The sequence below is a fragment of the Dama dama genome, chromosome 13 (assembly GCF_033118175.1).
Source record: "Dama dama isolate Ldn47 chromosome 13, ASM3311817v1, whole genome shotgun sequence".
NCBI classification, from domain to species: domain Eukaryota; kingdom Metazoa; phylum Chordata; class Mammalia; order Artiodactyla; family Cervidae; genus Dama; species Dama dama.
In genome coordinates, this window is record NC_083693.1 from 37,999,261 (window position 1) to 38,017,087 (window position 17,827).

At 39.7% G+C, this 17,827-nt stretch overlaps 1 protein-coding gene and 1 non-coding gene across 2 annotated transcripts in view; both read right to left on the reverse strand.

Annotated features, from left to right (window-relative positions):
* CHRNA7 (cholinergic receptor nicotinic alpha 7 subunit) overlaps nucleotides 1-17,827 on the reverse strand; it is a 140,693-nt gene that overhangs the window by 97,058 nt on the left and 25,808 nt on the right. The gene's annotated exons all lie outside the window — the stretch shown is intronic.
* LOC133068762 (U6 spliceosomal RNA) lies at nucleotides 1,545-1,652 on the reverse strand. The gene has a single exon (XR_009695708.1). It is a non-coding gene; the product is annotated as a U6 spliceosomal RNA (small nuclear RNA).

The following is a 17,827-nucleotide window of genomic DNA, read 5'->3' on the forward strand; positions in this document are numbered from 1 at the left end:
CCCTTGATATGGGGGTTTCCCTGATGGCTCAGCAGTAAAGAATCCGCTTGCCAATGGCTGCCAATGCAGGAAACAGGTTCAATCCCTGGGTCAGGTAGATCCCCTGGAGTAGGAAATGGCAACCCACTCCAGTACTCTTGCCTGGAAAACCCCATCCACAGAGGAGCCTGGCAGGCTACATTCCATGGGGTCGCAAAAGAGCGGGACACAACTTAGTGACTAAATAACAACACCCTTAATAATGACAGAATAAGATGGCACTTTCCTTCTGTGGTCCTCCTCCCTAAACACACTACTCCAGTCTAATCATGAAGAAAACATCTGACAAATCCCAACTGAGGGATATTCTACAAAATGCCTGACCAGTATTCTTCAAAACTGTCAAAAGTGTCAAATACAAAGAAAGTCTGTCACAACCAAGAGGAGCCTAAGGAGACAACTAAATGGAATATGGTACCTGGATGCAATCCTCGAACAGAAAAAAGACAATAAGTAATAAAAATACCAAGAAAATCCTAATAAAGCATGGACCTGAATTTAAAATGCTCTATCAATATTTGTTCATTAATTATAATAAAATGTACCATACAAATAACAGGGGAAACCAAATGTGGGGTAAATGAGTAAATCTTTGCAATCTTTTTCTAAATCTAAAACTGTTCTAAAATAAAATATATACCTAAAAAATTAAATCTATTAAAGTGAAGTAAGTCAAAAAGAGAAAGATAATTATCATATGACATCACTAATACGTGGGATAGAAAATAGGATACAAATGAACTTATTTACAAAACAGAAACAGACTCACATAGACAACAAATGTATGGCTACCAAAAGGCAGAGAGGAGCAGGGGGGGATAAATTGAGATTGGGATTACCATATAACATTATTATATATAAAATAATAAGGTCCTAGTGTATTGTACAGGGAACTATATTCAATATCCTATAATAAATCATAATGGAAAAGAAAAATAAATAAATATGAGCAGTATTTTAGCCATGAAAAATCTAAATCACACTGTAGTGAAACTGTAGTATATTAAAATATATTCTAGAAGCTCAGAAGAGTCAAAGACAGTTTATCTACAGGGAATTAAAACTGTCCTGAGAGCAGATGGCCAAGGCCAGCAACAGCAGTCAGAAATCAACGAAGTCACATTTTCAAATTCTGGAGAGTAGTCATGGAATTCAACTTTGAATCTAGATCAAGCTAAACTGTCATCCAAGAGTCAGATTACAAAATTAGTGTATCACTGACACCACTTCATCTATGGTTTTACAATTAGGTGTACTCCTGGCAGAAGAATAAACTGGATTCAGAAGAAGAGAAAGTGATGCAAAAATTTGACTCATTGTAGTTGAAACTCTGAAAATACTTAAAGATAAATGCAAACTCTTTATAGATTATTTCTGACTGTTGAGTTTATAGAGAAAAACAATTTTATTGTTTATCCTCCAACTAAAGATTTATTCTAGTTTCATACTGCATCAAATATAAGATGCCATTCAATTGTAAGACATTTATTTTTTTTTTAATTTTAAAAAATATGGAACGCTTCATGAATTTGCGTGTCATCCTTGCGCAGGGGGCCATGCTAATCTTCTCTGTATCGTTCCAATTTTAGTATATGTGCTGCCGAAGCGAGCACAAGACATTTATTTTTTAAAAAGTTAAAATATGAAAATATGCACACTTCAAAACTGATAGACTGTGGTGCAAACTTCATAGATAATGAAAGTTAAAGAAGATCTGTGATCAGTAGAGACTTCTAATGATCCATCTTAATGTCATTTACTTTAATGTTTGCAAAACAAACTGGGGTACAGAGAGTCTAAATAGGGGTTTCTCCCAGAATCAACACTGAGATTTTTATAAATTATCTGAAAAATATAAAAATGTCCGGAAACTCTTAAAGTCATTTAAACAGAGAAGATTCATAGGAATCACCTATAGGAACATGTTGCTAAACTACCAGAAGGAGAGAGAAAGGAATGATCTTCATAGCAGTGATATCAGGACATTAAGGACTTCAACTTAGGGGAAAAAATTCAAGAGTCACTGTCAACCATTTGCAAATATCCTGGCTTGACATTACCCATCACACCTTAATCAAGAAGGATGTGAAGAACACAATGGGACATTTCCTCTTCAAATACTTCAACAGGAAAACAAAGAAAAGAAAAAGACAGTCATTTAAAGCAATCAAAGATATATCCAGACATCCTGGAATGTGAAGTCAAGTGGGCCTTAGGAAGCATCACTATGAACAAAACTAGTAAAGGTGATGAAATTCCAGTTGAGCTATTTCAAATCCTGGAAGATGATGCTGTGAAAGTGCTGTACTCAATATGCCAGCAAATCTGGAAAACTCAGCAGTGGCCACAGGACTGGAAAAGGTCAGTTTTCATTCCAATCCCAAAGAAAGGCAATGCCAAAGAATGCTCAAACTACCACACAATTGCACTCATCTCACACACTAATAAAGTAATGCTCAAAATTCTCCAAGACAGGCTTCAGCAATACGTGAACCGTGAACTTCCAGATGTTCAAGCTGGTTTTAGAAAAGGCAGAGGAACAAGAGATCAAATTGCCAACATCTACTGGATCATCGAAAAAGCAAGACAGTTCCAGAAAAACATCTATTTCTGCTTTATTGACTATGCCAAAGCCTTTGACTGTGTGGATCACAATAAATTGTGGAAAATTCTGAAAGAGATGGGCATACAAGACCACCTGACCTGCCTCTTGAGAAACCTGTATGCAGGTCAGGAAGCAACAGTTAGAACTGGACATGGACCAACAGACTGGTTCCAAATAGGAAAAGGAGTACATCAAGGCTGTATATTGTCACCCTGCTTAAACTTATATGCAGTGTACATCATGAGAAATGCTGGGCTGTATGAAGCACAAGCTGGAATCAAGATTGTTGGGAGAAATATCAATAACCTCAGATATGCAGATGACACCACCCTTATGGCAGAAAGTGAAGAAGAACTAAAGAGCCTCTTGATGAAAGTGAAAGAGGAGAGTGAAAAAGTTGGCATAAAGCTCAACATTCAGAAAACTAAGATCATGGCATCTGGTCCCATCACTTCAAGGCAAACAGATGGGGAAACAGTGGAAACAGTGGCTGACTATTTTTCTGGGTTCCAAAATCACTCTAGATGGTGACTGCAGCCATGAAATTAAAAGACGCTTGCTCCTTGGAAGGAAAGTTATGATCAACACAGACAGCATATTAGAAAGCAGAGACATTACTTTGTCAACAAAGGTCCGTCTAGTCAAGGCTATGGTTTTTCCAGCAGTCATGTATGGATGTGAGAGTTGGACTATAAGGAAAGCTGAGCGCCGAAGAATTGATGCTTTTGAACTGTGGTGTTGGAGAAGACTCTTGAGAGTCCCTTGGACTGCAAGGAGATCCAACCAGTCCATCCTAAAGGAAATCAGTCCTGGGTGTTTATTGGTAGGACTGATGTTGAAGCTGAAACTCCAATACTTTGGCCACCTGATGCGAAGAGCTGACTCATTTGAAAAGGCCCTGATGCTGGGAGAGATTGAGGGCAGGAGGAGAAGGGGATGACAGAGGATGAGATGGTTGTATGGCATCACCAACTCAATGAACATGGGTTTGGGTGAACTCCGGGAGCTGGTGATGGACAGGGGGGCCTGGCATGCTGTGGTTATGGGGTTGCAAACAGTCGGACACAACTGAGCAAATGAACTGAACTGAAAGATATATTAATAGTAAAGAAGAGGCAGGATGGTGGGATTCCTGCGGGAAGACAAGTCAGTGTCACTGGGCCCCTTCAGAGGGTCAGGGGTCAGTGGTGCTGAATGCAAGCAGCCTGAGGAGTGTCTCATAGCAGTTGACCCAGAGTAGCTTCCTCTCTGAGCTAATTCTGGGATCTAATACCCACTCCAGAGAATCCCTTTCATTAACAGTCTACTCTCTGCAATGTAGATACATGAGGGAGAGGCAGAAGCAGGAGGGTTATCGGTCAATATTCATCTGCCACTCATCCGACCACAACCCATGTAAGGAGCCCTGCCCATGGCCATTTGTGGCTGTTCTCACGCTACCCAGGCAGTGTTAACTCCAAACCTAGGAACACAGTGGCAGAGAAAACTGCATTTAAAGCCCTGCCCTTGTGAAACCTGGCCAGGGTCATCTTAGAAACCTGTGGGTTAAGAATACTATCCAAATGAAAGTGTCACTGAAAGAGGGGGTCCAGCTGTTTGCTGCTCAAAAGCCAATTAAGGGGCAAAGCTGGTAAACAGAAAGTTCTGCTTTATTTTGGAGGCTGGAAACTGGGGTGGCATTAGGGGAGTGAACTCCTGTCCACAGGCCAACTCCCCCAACTGATAATCAGTGGGCAAGAGCTTTCACAGTCAGAGAGAGGGGGAGACACACAGAAACAGCACAATCAGCTCTGACAGTCATCTTGAAATTAGTCATAAGGTGGTCTAATCAGTGCCATCTTGATTAAGTACAGTTAACCTTTAGATCTAGGGTTGGTCTGTTGCCACTTCTCTGAGGCCAGTTCTAGGAACTGTGGCAGCTTATGTCATGGCTATAGTCTGGTCATCATGTAGTTAACTTCTTTCCCCTGGTGGGGGTTTCAGTATCTATGAAAGAAAAAAGAAAAGTGAAAGTGAAGTCACTCAGTCATTTCTGACTCTTTGTGACCCCATGGACTGTAGCCCACCAGGCTCCTCAGTCCATGGAATTTTCCAGGCAAGAGTACTGGAGTGGGTTACCATTTCCTTCTCCAGGGGATCTTCCCAACCCAGGGATCAAACCCGGGTCTCCTGCACCGCAGACAGACGCTTTGCCGTCTGAGCCACCAGAGAAGCCCTTCAGTATCTATAAAACCACTCAAACGACATGGCTCAGCATATTATCTACAATCCTTGAGGAGAAATGAAAAGTCCTCAAGATTGCTTGATGACTAAACTATTATTGTTTTGTCCTGTTGGACTGTTTTCCATTGCTTCTGCATTTTCTCACTTCTCTGATTAAACTAATTCTTTGGCTAAAGTTTTTACATAGATAAAGGGAAGGCTGAGGACATGGGGGAAGGCCCATAAGGTTATGATTTATTTCAAAAGCACTACGATGCTCTCTCTCAGATTCCTAGTTTACACAGTTATCACAAGGGCTCTAAGAGGTCTTGGAGAACCTGATTAAGCCTGTGCTTCCCAAATGGGTTTACAGAATCCTTTCTGTTTTTTTGTGAAATCTGTAAATAATGAGTCCCCTATGGATCTTCAGGCTCTGTTCCTTCTCTTACAGACTTGTAGAAAACTAGTAAGTGACTGATGTCCAGAAATAATTTGTCAATCCACTCTATCTAATCACCAGAGAGTCTGAGCAGTCAGAAAGGAAAATTTGACACTTCTTCCTTCTCCAGTCCCGAAGTCCATTTCCCATCTAATTCAGAACATATTCAGATTCCTATTTTATAGGAAAGAATGAAAAGCTAAATAACCTAAACTCAGACTATTCACAGACCTCTTTGTTTCCTCTGAGAAGTACAGTGAAGTGACTTGGACCATAAAGCACACGGCACCAATTACCAAGAAAAATGTTCCTATCACAGAATCATGAAGGGAATTACTTCAGAACTTTTCATAATTCAGGTGATTAAATAGCTTGGATAAATTTCCAAAGTAATTTCTTCTTTCATAAATGACCTTTGGTTAAGTGTGAGACCCTTAATATGTCAGGGAAATTTACTTCATTATAAACTCTGGGAGAGCAGGGGCAGGAAAATAGTGCTCATGTAAGGGGTGCCTGGATTTATATCTGCACAACAGATACAGCTGAATTTCTATCCCACAACCCCCAACCTCTTCACATCAGGTATCGATGATCATGGTTCTCACTTGTAGATCAAAACTAATCTGCACCTACTTTTATATTCATTATCATCCAGAACAACAAGTCTCTGTTCAGTGTAAAGAAGTTAATGCATCTGCCCTAATCTGATTCCATAGATACATTATTCCAGAGGCTTAGGTTATGGAATGCCTAAAGAACTTTGGACAGAGAGGTTCATAACACTGTACAGGAGATGGTGATCAAAACCAACCCTAAGAAAAAGAAATTCAAAAAGGCAAAATGGTTGTCTGAGGAGGCCTTACAAATAGCTGAGAAAAGATGAGACGTGAAAGGCAAGGAGAAAAGAAAAGATATATCCATTTGAATGCAGAGTTCTAAAGAACAGCAAGGAGAGAGAAGGGCTTCTTAAGTGAACAATGCAAAGAAACTGAGGAAAATAATAGAATGGGAAAGATTAAGAGATCTCTTCAAGAAAACTAGAAACACCAATGGAACATTTCAAGCAAAGTTGGGCACAATAAAGGACAGAAATGACAGTATGGACCTAACAAAAGCAGAAGATATTAAGACGCGGTGGCAAGAATACACAGAACTGTACAAAAAAGGTCTTAATGACCTGGATAACCACGATAGTGTTCACTCACCTAGAGCCAGACATCCTGGAGTGTGAAGTCAAGTGAGCCTTAGGAAGCATCACTACAAACAAAACTAGTAGAGGTTATGTAATTCCAGCTGAGCTATTTCAAATCCTAAAAGATGATGCCGTTAAATGCTGCACTCAATACGCCAACAAATTTGGAAAACACAGCAGTGGCCATAGGACTGGAAAAGGTCAGTTTTCATTCCAGTCCCAAAGAAAGGCAATGCTAAAGAATGCTCAACTGCCACATAACTGTACTCATTTCACATGCTAACAAGTAATGCTGAAAATCCCTCAAGCTAGGCTTCAATGATATATGAACTGAGAATTTCCAGATGTACAAGATGGATTTAGAAAAGGCAGAAGAACCAGAGACCAAATTACCAACATCTGTTGGATCATAGAAAAAGCAAGAGAATTCCAGGAAAACATCTACTTCTGCTTCATTGCGGAGAAGGCAATGGCACCCCACTCCAGTACTCTTGCCTGGAAAATCCCATGGACGGAGGAGCCTGGTAGGCTGCAGTCCATGGGGTCGCTACGAGTCAGACAGGACTGAGTGACTTCACTTTCACTTTCACTTTCATGCACTGGAGGAGAAAATGGCAACACACTCCAGTACTCTTGCCTGGAGAATCCCAGGGACTGGGTAGCCTGGTGGGCTGCCGTCTATGGGACTGAACAGAGTCGGACACGGCTGAAGTGACTTAGCAGCAGCAGCAGCTGCTTCTTTGATAATGCTAAAGCCTTTGACTGTGTGGATCATAACAAACAGTGTAAAATTATTAAACAGATGGGCATACCAGGCCACCTTACCTGCCTCCTGAGAAACCTGTATGCAAGTCAAGAAGCAACAGTTAGAAACTTATATGCCCAGGAGTGGGATTGCTGGGTCATATGGCAGTTCTATTTCCAGTTTTTTAAGGAATCTCCACACCGTTCTCCATAGTGGCTGTACTAGTTTGCATTCCCACCAACAGTGTAAGAGGGTTGCCTTTTCTCCACACCCTCTCCAGCATTTATTGCTTGTAGACTTTTGGAGAGCAGCCATTCTGACCGGTGTGCAACGGTACCTCATTGAGGTTTTGATTTGCATTTCTCTGATAATGAGTTATGTTGAGCATCTTTTCATGTGTTTGTTAGCCATCTGTATGTCTTCTTTGGAGAAATGTCTGTTTAGATCTTTGGCCCATTTTTTTATTGGGTCATTTATTTTTCTGGAATTGAGCTGCAGGAGTTGCTTGTATATTTTTGAGATTAATCCTTTGTCTGTTGCTTCATTTGCTATTATTTTCTCCCATTCTGAAGGCTGTCTTTTCACCTTGCTTATAGTTTCCTTTGTTGTGCAAAAGCTTTTAAGTTTCATTAGGTCCCATTTGTTTATTTTTGCTTTTATTTCCAATATTCTGGAGGTGGGTCATAGAGGATCTTGCTGTGATTTATGTCAGAGAGTGTTTTGCCTATGTTCTCCTCTAGTTTTATAGTTTCTGGTCTTACATTTAGATATTTAATCCATTTTGAGTTTATTTTTGTGTATGGTGTTAGAAAGTGTTCTAGTTTCATTCTTTTACAAGTGGTTGACCAATTTCCCCAGCACCACTTGTTAAAGAGGTTGTCTTTTTTTCCATTGTATATTCTTGCCTCCGTTGTTGAAGATAAGGTGTCCGTAGGTACGTGGATTTATCTCTGGGATTTCTATTTTGTTCCACTGATCTATATTTCTGTCTTTGTGCCAGTACCATACTGTCTCGATGACTGTGGCTTTGTAGTAGAGCCTGAAGTCAGGCAGGTTGATTCCTCCAGTTCCATTCTTCTTTCTCAAGATTGCTTTGGCTATTCGAGGTTTTTTGTATTTCCATACAAATTGTGAAACCAGATATGAAAGAGACACGTGTACCCCAATGTTCATCGCAGCACTGTTTATAACAGCCAGGACATGGAAGCAACCTAGATGCCCATCAGCAGACGAATGGATAAGGAAGCTTTGGTACATATACACTATGGAATGTTACTCAGCCATTAAAAAGAATTCATTTGAATCGGTTCTAATGAGATGGATGAAACTGGAGACATTATACAGAATGAAGTAAGCCAGAAAGACAAAGACCAATACAGATACTAACACATATATATGGAATTTAAAAAGATGGTAACGATAACCCTATACGCAAAACAGAAATAGAGACACAGATGTACAGAACAGAATTTTAGACTCTGTGGGAGAAGGCGAGGGTGGGATGTTCAGAGAGAACAGCATTGAAACAAGCATACTGTCAAGGGTGAAACAGGTCACCAGCCCAGGTTGGATGCATGAGACAAGTGCTCAGGGCTGGTGCACTGGGAAGACCCAGAGGGATGGGATGGAGAAGGAGGCAGGAGGGGGGATCGGGATGGGGAACACATGTAATCCCATGGCTAATTCATGTTAATGTATGGCAAAAACCACTACAATATTGTAAAGTAATTAGCCTCCAACTAATAAAAATAAATGGGGGAAAAAAAAAAAAAAGAACCTTATATGGAACAACTGACTGGTTCCAAATTGGGAAAGGAGTATGTCAAGGCTGTACACTTTCACCCTGCTTATTTAACTTCTATGCAGAGTATATCATGAAAATGCAGGCTAGGTGAATCACAAGCTGGAATCAAGATTGTGAAAGAAATATCAATAACCTCAGATATGCAGATGACACTACCCTAGTGGCAGGAAGTGAAGAGGAATAAAGAGCCTCTTGATGAAGGCAGAAGAGGAGAGTGAAAAAGAGGGCTTAAAACTCAACATTCAAAAAACAAAGATCATGGCAACCGGTACCATCACTTCACCGCAAATAGGGAAAAAGTGGAAACAGTGACAGACTTTCTTGGGCTCCAAAATCACTGCGGAGGGTGACTGCAGCCATGAAATTAAAAGATGCTTGCTCCTGGGAAGAAAACCTATGACAAACCTAGACAGTGTATTAAAAAGCAGAGACATCATTTTGCTAACAAAGTCCATATAATCAAAGCTATGGTTTTCCCAGTAGTCATGTATGGATGTGAGAGCTGGACCATAAAGAAGGCTAAGTGCTGAAGAACTGATGCTTTTGAACTGAAGTGCTGGGGAAGATTCTTGAGAGTCCCTTGGACTGCAAGGAGGTCAAATCAATCAATCCTAAAGGAAATCAATCTTGAATATTCACTGGAAAGACTGAGGCTGAAGCTGAAGCTCCAATACTTTGGTCACCTGATGTGAAGAGCTGACTCATTAGAAAAGACCCTGATGCTGGGAAAGATTGAAGGCAGGAGGAGAAGGGGATGACAGAGGATGCAATGGTTGGATGGCATCACCGACTAGACAGATATGAGTTTCAGCAAGCTCCAGCAGTTAGTGATGGACAGGGAAGCATGGCGTGCTGCAGTCCATGGGGTTGCAAAGATTCGGACATGACCGAGCAACTGAACTGAATCTCTGCTTAGCAGCCTCATGCCCTGGGTCTCACCTACCCCTCTGCCTTTAGGAGAGTTTCCCAAGATCCCACTAAGCTTCTTCACAAGGAGTTTGAGGTCATTCCCCTCTGCATCAGAAAGGCACTGGGAAACGATTTTAAGATAGTAAAGAACACACATTCTCTCCTGGGTCTTGCAAACTGAATACAACACACTAGTAAGAATGAAAATCTTGTCTAATAAATGGATGGATAAAGAGGATAGGACTAATATTATAATACAAAAAATATGAATAGAAAGCACTGCTTTGGCTGCAAATAGTCAAATGAGGATCCTCAAAATATCCAACGGGAAAACAAGTGACAGAATGGCATTCGATATGTTTGTCTTCTCTCATCTCACTGGATTAATTCTAACATCACAATCATAAATAATGCACTGAACTGCCAACTGCTGCTACATTTCCACTTTTGGTTTCTTCCTCCTCTGGGTGTGGGTTCACGGATTTTTCACCGCAGATAAATAGTAGAAAACGATGCTGAGAAAGCAAAAGAAATGGCTCCCACAAGTGTAGACCACTTCCTTAAATCTGTACCATACAAAGGTGTGTGTACAATAAGCCAAGTCACCTGTTAAGTATTTTAAAACAAAAAGCCTCAGAGCTGATAAGGGTTTAGTGAAACAAGCATTTTCTAACACTATGAGTCAATGTATAAACTAATACATACTTTCTTCATAGCAACTTTTACATTACTTTAGGTCAAGAAACTTAAAACATATATTAACGTTTGGGGCTAAATTCTAAACCTCAGAAATGATCCTAAAGAAATAATCAGACATTGGAATAAACATCAAAGTTCAAAAATGTTATAGTGTCAACACTATTACAAAGAGCTAAGTGACAAATAATAAGTTGTGGCATATCCATGAAAGGAAACACTATGTAATTATTAAAATATTTTCAAAAGAATACAGTCATGTGAATAACACAATAAAATATTAAGTGGGAGAAAAGCATCCCATAAAATTGTACTTATAATAGCATTACTTAACTGTTAAGTGATAGTTGCTCAGTTGTGTCCGACTCTTTGCAACCCCATGGAGCCTGCAAGGCTCCTCTGTCCATGGAATTCTCCAGGAAATACTGGAGTGGGATGCCATTTCCTTCTCCAAGTTAATTGTTTTAAGAGTTGTTTAAATTCTGTTCTGTGATGTCATTATTTCTCATCTCCAGTCATGAATATGGTCTGACTGATTATTTCAATACTGAACCTCTCTGTGTAAATTTTCTCTTACAGTCAACCCACTTTACTAAGGAAAATACAGGTAGGATGTAATAGTGACCTTAAGATAAACATTACTGTTGGAGTTATGATTTTAAATCCATCTTAACTACATCTTGATTTCATTTTGTTTCAATACTATATTTTGACTAATTATAGAATTTTTAAATGATCATTTCAAGAGCAATAAGAATGCATGGGTTCCAGACAGAGTAGATATAATTTTCCCTATCCCTATCACTAAATACAATGAAAAACAACTAAACCCCTTAGATGGTATACATAAATCAAATATAAGACAACTCTAAAAAGTGCAAAGGAAGCCTCAGGAGTCAAGAGACAACACTGCAGTGAACCTTCTGGATTTTCTTTTTGGTTTGTATGTTCCAGACTTAGAAACAAAGAAGCTGGCCACCCAGAAAGGCATCAGGCGCAGACAAAAAAAAAGTGCCAACAAAAGCCTGTTATCTCTACTCAAAAAGCCAGGAAACAAGCATCCTAGAAAAATTTAGTTTTATGTAACAGACACTTTACCCGAACACCATGGAAAAAAAGATGGCCCCATGATTAACCAGGTCCACAAACATCAGACTTTTACCGTCTTCAGGCTATAACAAGGCACCCTAGCACTCCCACCACGGTTAGGTCAGAGAAGGCCAGTTTGGGAGCAATGACTTTTGTTTAATAAACTATGTCCAATCACACACTGAAGACCATGTGGGGATCCTGGACTTCTATCCTCACCTGGCAGTAAAGAGACAACAACCATCCCCTCTCCCTCCCCCATCTCCCTTCCTCTTCCTTGGAATGATGTCACAAAGCATATAACAGAGAGTAAGAATTTTAACCACTGCCCAGCAGTTATGAGGACACACATACATATTGCTAGTGAAGGCCATGTGGAGAACAGTAATGAGGTTCAAGAAGGTAGGATGGTAGCAGGAGACTCAGCAGGCGGGGAGGAGGAATCCCACCTTGACCCAGATCTTCCTTCCTCCTCTCCCATGTGATAGAAGGTAAGCAGGGAAATCTACACTCAGATGAAAGTAACAAAGCTTTCCCCTCCTTCTTCTACAAGAGTGGTATCTGAGAGCCAGCTAAATACAAAGTTCAAATAAGACTCAGAGTCTCATAACAAACAAGCTAAATGGTTTAGCTTCCTATTGGTCACTCACCAGACAAACAGATGAGAAGATTAATCTAAAAAGATAAACTGAATCTAAAAGACAATCAGCAAATGTCAACAAGATGACAATCAAGAGACATTAGAATTATCTGATAAAGATTTTAAAGTAGACATCAAGAAACGCTTCAAAGAGCAACTGCAAACATGATAGAAATAAATGAAAAAATAAAAAGTCCCCACAGACAAACAGAAGATATAAAGGAAAATCAAATGGAAATCTTGGAACTGAAGAACAAAATAACCTAAATGAAAACTCAACTGAGGGGCCTAATATCAGAATGGTGAAAGAATGAGTGAAATGGAAGACACAGATTACACAATTTGATAAACAGAAAACAAAAACTGGGAAAAAAAAAAAAAAGTGAACAGAGCCCAGGGACCTATGGGACTAAAATATCTAATAAATCTGTAATTGTAGACATGGATGAAAAGATGAAAGTTAAAAAGTGCATGAAGATGGCTGACACGTCCCAAATTTGATGAGACACAATCTATAGATTCAAGAAATGGTGATGGTGGTGGTGGTGGTCACTCAGTCAGTCATGTCAAACTCTCTGCCACCCCCATGGACTGCAGTATACCAGGCTTCCCTGTCTTTCACCATCTCATGGAGTTTGCTCAAATTCATGTCCACTGAGTTGATGATGCCATCCAACCATCTGTCACCCCACTCTTCTCCTGCCCTCAATCTTATCCAGCATCAGGGTCTTTTCCAGGCTTTTGTATTAAGGTAGCCAAAGTACTAGAGCTTCAGCATCAGTCCTTCCAATGAAAGGTCAGGGTTGATTTCCTTTAGTATTGACTGGTTTGATCTCCTTGCTGTTCAAAGGATTCTGAAGAGTCATCCCCAGCACTACAGTTTGAAAGCATCAATTCTTCAGTGCTCAGCCTTCTTTATGGTTCAGCTCTCACATCCACACATGACAACTGGAAAAACCATGGCTTTGACTATTTACCTTTGTCAGCAAAGTGATATCTCTGCTTTTTAATATGCTGTCTAGGTTTGTCATAGGTTTTCATCCAAGGAGCAAGTGTATTTTAATTTCATGACTGCAGTCACTGTCTGCAGTGATTTTGGAACCCCAAAAAAGAAAATCACTGTTTCCCCATCTGTTTTCCATGAAGGGATGGGATCTGATGCCATGATCTCAGTTTTTTGAATGTTGAGTTTTAAACTTGCTTTTTCATTCTCCTCCTTCACCCTCATCAAGGGTTAGTTCCGCTTCACTTTTTGCCGTTAGTGTGGTATCATCTGCATATATGAGGTTGTTGATATTTCTCCTGGCAATCTTGATTCCAGCTTGTGATTCATCCAGCCCAGCATTTTGCATGATATACTCTGTATATAATTTAAATAAGCAGGGTGACAATACACAGCCTTGATGTACTCCTTTCCCAAGTTTGAACCAGCCCATTGTTCCATGTCCAGTTCTAACTGTTGCTTCTTGACTTGCATACAGGTTTCTCAGGAGGCAGGTAAGTTACTCTGGTTTTCCCATCTCTTTAAGGATTTTCCACAGTTTGTTATGATCCACACAGTCAAAGGCTTTAGCATAGTCAATGAAGCAGAAGGAGATGTTTTCCTGGAATTCTCTTGCTTTTTCCATGATCCAACGGATGTTGGCAATTTGACTGCCAACATCTCTGGTTCCTCTGCCTTTTCTAAATCCAGCTTGTACATCTGGAAGTTCTCAGTTCACATACTTTTGAAGCCTAGCTTGAAGGATTTTGAGCATTACCTTGCTAGCATGTGAAAAGAGAGCAAATACTAAACAAGATAAACCTAAAGAAATCCCTACCAAGATACAATCAAACTTCCAGAAGTTAAAGACAGTGAAAAAAACCTTAAAAACAGCAAGAGAAAAATATTACCTTATCTATAGGGTAAAAGCAATTGAAATGACAGTTGTTCGCCTTGGAATTTAAAGGGAAACTCTCAGAGAGAGATGTATGTCAGTCAGACCATTTTTCTTACCCCATTATGTCCCATTATGTCAGTGTCTGTCTTTCAAGTAGAATGTTTAACTATTTAAATTTAATATAATTTCTGATAAAAATAGGATATGCCTTATGTGGCTCCTTCCACCTTATCCCATTTTTTACTGCATTATGATGTGTTAAATCAAAACTTTGTCTGGAATACTATTTTAAGCTCCTTGTTAATTCATTTACCATATATTTATTACAATTAACTTATTTTTAATAATTCAGTTCAGTTCAGTCACTCAGTCGTACCAAGATACAATCAAACTTCCAGAAGTTAAAGACAGTGAAAAAAACCTTAAAAACAGCAAGAGAAAAATATTACCTTATCTATAGGGTAAAAGCAATTGAATGACAGTTGTTTGCCTTGGAATTTAAAGGGAAACTCTCAGAGAGAGATGTATGTCAGTCAGACCATTTTTCTTACCCCATTATGTCCCATTATGTCAGTGTCTGTCTTTCAAGTAGAATGTTTAACTATTTAAATTTAATATAATTTCTGATAAAAATAGGATATGCCTTATGTGGCTCCTTCCACCTTATCCCATTTTTTACTGCATTATGATGTGTTAAATCAAAACTTTGTCTGGAATACTATTTTAAGCTCCTTGTTAATTCATTTACCATATATTTATTACAATTAACTTATTTTTAATAATTCAGTTCAGTTCAGTCACTCAGTCGTGTCCAACTCTTTGCAACCCCATGAATTGCAGCATGCCAGGCCTCCCTGTCCACCACCAACTCCCAGAGCTCACTCAAACTCATGTCCATCGAGTCGGTGATGCCATCCAGCCATCTCATTCTCTGTCGTCCCCTTCTCCTCCTGCCCGCAATCCCTCCCAGCATCAGGGACTTTTCCAATGAGTCAACTCTTGGCATGAGGTGGCCAAAGTATTGGAGTTTCAGCTTCAGCATCAGTCCTTCCAATGAACACCCAGGACTGATGTCCTTTAGGATGGACTGGTTGGATCTCCTTGCAGTCCAAATTTTAATAATTAACTTATTATAATCCTTTTTGGATTGATATTAATGTAAATAAATATTAAAAACTCTGCTCTTCTGTAGTTCTGCTTCCTCTGGTGAACCACAGACAAAATTTCTATGCAGTTTGCTTATCAACATATATTTATAATTATTGCTTTACAGGGTTGCCTTTCAAATGAAAGGGGAAGAAAAAAAGTGATAAATAAAACATACATTGTGTTGGCCAAAAAGTTCCTTTGATTTTTTTAAATAAAAATAAGACATTTTTTCATTTTCATCAATAACTTTATTGAACTTCTATTCACTGTTTTGTTCCATTACCATCTGCCATTTTCTAGGCAACTTCATAATTCCATCTTCTGAAAACTTTTATCTTTTTGAGCAAAGAACTGTTTGAGGTGCCTTTTACAATCTCCCAAAGAACTGAAATATTTTTCATTAAAAGAATTTTGTAAGAACTGAAATAAATGAATATCTGAAGTTACAATGTTTGGCGAATATGGCAGATGAATCAGAATTTCCTAGCCAAGCGCTAACAGTTTCTGCACGGTCATCAAAGAAACACGAGGTCTTGCATTATCCTGATGGAAGATTATGCACATTCTGTTGACTAATTCTGGATGCATTTTATTGAACACTGCTTACTTGTTGGAATTAATTGTTTAATTTTCCAGAAGGAACTCATAATAGAGGACACCTTTCCAAACTCACCATATACACATCACCTTCTCTGGATGAAGACTGGCCTTTGGTGTGGATGGTAGTGGTTCATTTCACTTGGCCAACCATCTCTTCTATTCCACAGTATTGTACAGTATTCACTTTTCATCACTAACCACAATTTGTTTTAAAAATAGAACATTTTTGTTATATTTCAGTAGAGAATCACAGGTACATTCAAGAAGGTTTCTTTTCTGCTATTTTATGTGGAACTCCAACATCAAAGCAATTAACATAACCAAGCTGGTGCAAATGATTTTCAATGCTTGATTTGGATATTTTGGGCATATCACTATCTTGTGTGGTATAAACGTTGACGGTTCTCAGTTTGATGACTGTTAACTTCAACTGGTCTATCCAACCATGGAGCATTGTCCAGCGAGAAATCTCTAGCACAAAGCTTCACAAACTGCTTTTGACACACTTGATCACAGTACATTCTCCATACACCGCACAAATCTTTTTCTTTTTTTTTTTTTTGCCTTTCAGTTTCATTACCTTTCTTGAAATAAGAAAGCACAATATGCCAAAAATGTTGCTTTTATCCTTCCATCTTCAATATTAAAATGATTACACAAAAATTCACCAGTTTTGGTAAGTTTTTAAAGCACACTGATATGACAAGTTGTCACAATACAATCTAACAAAATTGTTTTGAATGAAATTAAAGACAACGAAGTGCTATGAGAGCTATCTTATGGAAGAAAACCAAATGAACCTTTTGGTTAACCCAATCAATATTTATACTGTCTTTTATATTTACCTAGTTAGTTATCTTACTGTTCCTCTTTATTTATTATGCATTATTTATTTATTATGGATACAAGTTACTGTCTACTGGCTTTTCACTTCAACTAATTGAGGGGAAGGACCAGAGATTTCACTATTCCCCCACACATGCTCAGCTTCTCTCATTATTGACAACCCCTCCCTCACCAAAGTGATAAAATTCTTACAACTGATGAACCTACAGAGACACATCATTACCAACCAAAGTCCATAGTTTACACTATTGTCCACTCTTGGTGCTGTAATATTCTACGAGCTTGGAAAAACCTATAATGACACAAAGCTATCATTTAAGTATCATTTAGAGTAGTTTCATTGTCTTCAAAATTCTCTGTGTTCTGCCTATTAATCATTCCCTTCCCTAGCCCTTGGTAATCACTGATCTTACTACTATCCCCACGGTTTGCCTTTTCCAGAATGTCATATGGTTGGAATCATTCAATATGAAGCCTTTCAGGAATCCCTGCGTGACCAGGTAGGACATGGAGGATGAGGGGTTGAGGAGAAGTGGAGGTGGGAGGGGCCAGTGCCCCTTAGGGGCAGCTAGGGGAGGAAAGGGGTTCCCATGCCTGGACAGGCACACTCACCTCAAGGGAATCAGTGAGGACAGGAAGGGACCCTTGGGGGTTTGGTGTATCACAGGGGAACATGGCTAGCATTTCCCCCACACACTTGGCCCCTGAGAAGCCTACTGGGGTCCTGGGCCTGGTCCTCCACCCTCCAAGGCACTTTCCACCCACGTGGGCCCAGTGGAATGAGAGAGGGTTAGGAAGAGCAGAGCCAGGCAGGGAGGGACTTTCAGGGGCTGGAGGATCAGGGGGAGTGCAGTTAGCATTTCTCCCACCCAGCCAGACACCAGTGAGCTTGCTAGGGGTCCTGATCCTCCGTGCTCCAAGGCAGGCACTCTGGGGCCCCTCCAGGCCAGGCTGAGCCTATCCTCTACCCCTATACCCCAGAGCCTTTGCCA